This window comes from Pundamilia nyererei, unplaced genomic scaffold, assembly GCF_000239375.1.
Source record: "Pundamilia nyererei isolate P.nyererei 1_Seehausen unplaced genomic scaffold, PunNye1.0 scaffold00524, whole genome shotgun sequence".
Lineage (NCBI taxonomy): Eukaryota > Metazoa > Chordata > Actinopteri > Cichliformes > Cichlidae > Pundamilia > Pundamilia nyererei.
Window position 1 is genome coordinate 58,095 of NW_005187925.1, and position 3,539 is coordinate 61,633.

Sequence of the window (3,539 nt, forward strand, 5' to 3'; positions counted from 1 at the left end):
AGCAAATAAAGCTGTGATTTTTGAGTTCATCCCCTGAGTCTGTGAGTCTTGCATTTTGGGTCCAACTCCTGCCTGCCGCGCAGCGATTCATGACATATAGACCCCGCTGTCTCAGACTTCTTCGTGTAAGTTCTGCACCCAGCTAATCATCTTGCACAATGACAATCATATTGATCCACAATTCTCCAACAGTAACTGTTCTGCCTGTCACAATGCTACGCTCGCTCGGAGTACCAATCAGGTGAATTTGGATAATCTTCCATGGCAGCAGTGGTTGAGAAACACTGCTCTATAGACACAGACCCTCTGCATTTATTTTACTCAAACTTTCCTATATATTTTTTATACAATGTCATTTGTCTAGACCTCACTTGTGCTCATTTGAGGTCATGATAGAGTTGACGCATGCCTTACATTTATGGCTTTAAAATAACAGCTATGAAGCAGTGATGTGTCATGTTAGCTGCTTCTCTCCTGTGTTTGCTTGACTGGTGGGAGCTCTAAGATGCAACAAAGAGAGGAGGAAAGTAATTGGAGATGTAAAATCTGAGAAGTGAAAAGATTGTGAATGTTTTGTTTCCTGCAGTTGTTCATAGTTTACTGATAAATGTACACTCTTCGTGGAAAATTTGAAAGTATCAGAGGTCTGATCTGAGTGCCTGAAAGATTTGCACAGTGCAGCATGTTTTTGGGACAAGACTTTGCTTTTGAGTAAGTTTGTCGTCATTTCACACTGACTGGTCTGCTGAGCTTATGTTTTACTATAGACTGAGACGTTGCTGTGCATCGGCTCATAGTGCCAAACTTTGCGAATTCGTACCTCAATCATTACTTGTGCTCATTTTAATTATTTGTTAATTGCTGTCCAGTATCTCTATAAAGTAAACAGTTTGATGATGTTTTGATTCTTCTTTTATACTTTTAATATACTGTATTTGTCTGATTTGTGACTGGCCATATCAAATAAAGATATGTTTGTGCTTAATCAAAATATTTACAAATGAGATTTAAATGTCTCTATAAAGCAATAGAGACATTTAAACTGACTGATCTACTGATTCTTTACTTCTTTTTTTGTTAGCTAAACTATATTTCTCTAATGGACAGGTAAGGTAGAATGAAATTACAGGAAAAAAGTCAACATAACAAACCAGTGACCAATAACCTCTATTGGTTGGATGGTTTGTTTTAGCTCGGAGGCTCAATGACTCCAACAAACAGAGGCATGACAGTCACAATCTGGTGTCAGTCATCCTACTGGGAATTAGTTACTGACACATAATACCAGACATCTACAAGCAGGAGGAGTACGTTTTTCAGTGTCCTGCAATACTGTGCCGAAGTCTGGAACCACTCTTCATTTTTCAGTATTTTGTTGATAAAATGGGAAGTACAGATTGTGTACAGCTCTATCAAGCTTGAATACCTTTATTCTTCAACACAGCCTGAAATCTCTTAGGCAGCTTTTTTTTTATCATTTGTTTAAGTAGTCATCGGGAATATTTCCCCAGTATGAAGCAAAATGTGTTGCAAAATATTCTTGAAGGACATTCAAAGCTCTTCTTTGGATGTGAGGTAACTCTTCAGCCATATAGTTGTTTTTTGTTTGTTTTTTTTTTGTCCTCAACTTGTCCAGTTTGAACACAGCAGCTCTTTTAGAATCACGTTTTTGTTGCACAAAACAAAACAGTTTAATGTCTTTGTTATCTTTGGCATTTTTCATAGATTCAACCAAAAGAAACTGTGATAAATTGTGTTTTTGTAAAAAGCTGCTAGGAACTGTCTAATAAAACAACTTAAAGCTGTTTCTTGTTCTGTGAATACACAACACTAGTTCATTCTCAATGCATGAATGATTCATAAGTCTGTGTTAACTAGCTTGATAAAAACAAACCAACAAACCTTGCAGTGAAGGTGATTTGTGTAATGGACTGAACATTTGACTACTTTGAGTTGGATTTGCGCCTCCTAGTGGTCAATTCAAAATCATGTTTTGGTAAATCAAGTTATTATGAGTGGAAGTAAAATTCCCCAAGTTAAGATTCAATTTGAAGCCACATCAGTTGCTGTTGCTGACTATGTAAACATGCTGCATTTACATGCTGTTCAGTGTTTCATTATCCTGGTTTTTGGGGTGTGTGTAAACCTGACTGACAGGTTCTCTTTTAGCATGCATTGTATACAGTGAAAGTAATACAGTGTGCATTCATCTGTTGAGCTCTTCCTCTGTTGAAAATGCAATTCGAGCTAGATGGAAGATTAAAACAAAAGAAGTCTCTGAGAACCACAACATGGAAAATGAATGCATGAGGCAAAGTGTGGGAACAAAGAAATTGTTTTCAGACAGATGAGGATGCAGGAATTTGGAAGTTTGGACTTTTTGTCAGGCATAAAAAAATAAATAAATATAACAATAATTCTTCCATTGTTATTTCCATCCTGCAAAGTGAGTTATGTGGATAAAATCTCTTAACACGACGAAACAATGAAACATATTTCTGAAGAGGGAAATAAAGGAAAGCATGATACCAGTCTGTGTAAGAGCAAATAGAAAAAAAACAGAAAACAGCTTTCACATTTTCATCTGTGACATCCGTACAAATTGGTCCTCTTCATTCATTTAAATTCAGCATATCTGTTACCATAAAAATAAAATATACACTTTTAAAAATTGCAGAAAAACGTAACACAAAATGAAATCAGCAGGACGCTTTGACACTGTGCTTCCTTCCTGTTAATTACAACTTCTTTGCAGACTAATAAGAGGTTTATTCACCTGACACTAGTGCAGCTCCTAGAAGGAAAATATCAAGTATTTCACTCACAGCAAAGTAGTGTAGTAGTAGTGTGTATGATCAGTGTTGGGGAGTAACGGAATATACTGGTGTTACGTATTTAAAATACAAAATATGAGTAACTGTATTCCGTTACAGTTCCCGTTTAAAAAGGTGGCATTCAGAATACAGTTACTTTGTTGAAATAAATGATTACACGGCGGTCTTTTCCTGTTTCATATGTTAGACAGTCCCCTCTCTATTTTTGGTAATTCCACACCAGAACAAAACACGCTTTAAGAGGCTCTAATGCCTTTGTCTCAATCTCGCGGCCCATGTTAGCTCTACTTGTGCCCACATAATGACGTGACGAAATATTTTTAAAAATTATTTATTATGAAGGCAATAGGCAGAGTGTTACAGGCATAGACCTAAAGAATGTAAGTGCTATTAGGACTCGACTGTACACTGTGTTCGTGTACATTGCACATTGTTCTTTGCAGTAGGAAGAGTTCAGTCTTTGTGAGCTGCATGGATGACATACTGCACAGGCTTCCTTTTATGGGCGTCTAAGTTAATGTTGGGTGATTCACATTAGCAACCACTGCATTATTATTTTTAGCCTTCATTCATTATACTGCAGGCTGTGGCGGTTGAACAGGTTAGTTGTGCTGCGCTGTGCACCCTTTGCATCTCTTCTTGGTTGTCATTGCTTGCCTTGAATCCAAAGAATCTCTCTTCTTATGTACCCGAAATTTGAATTTC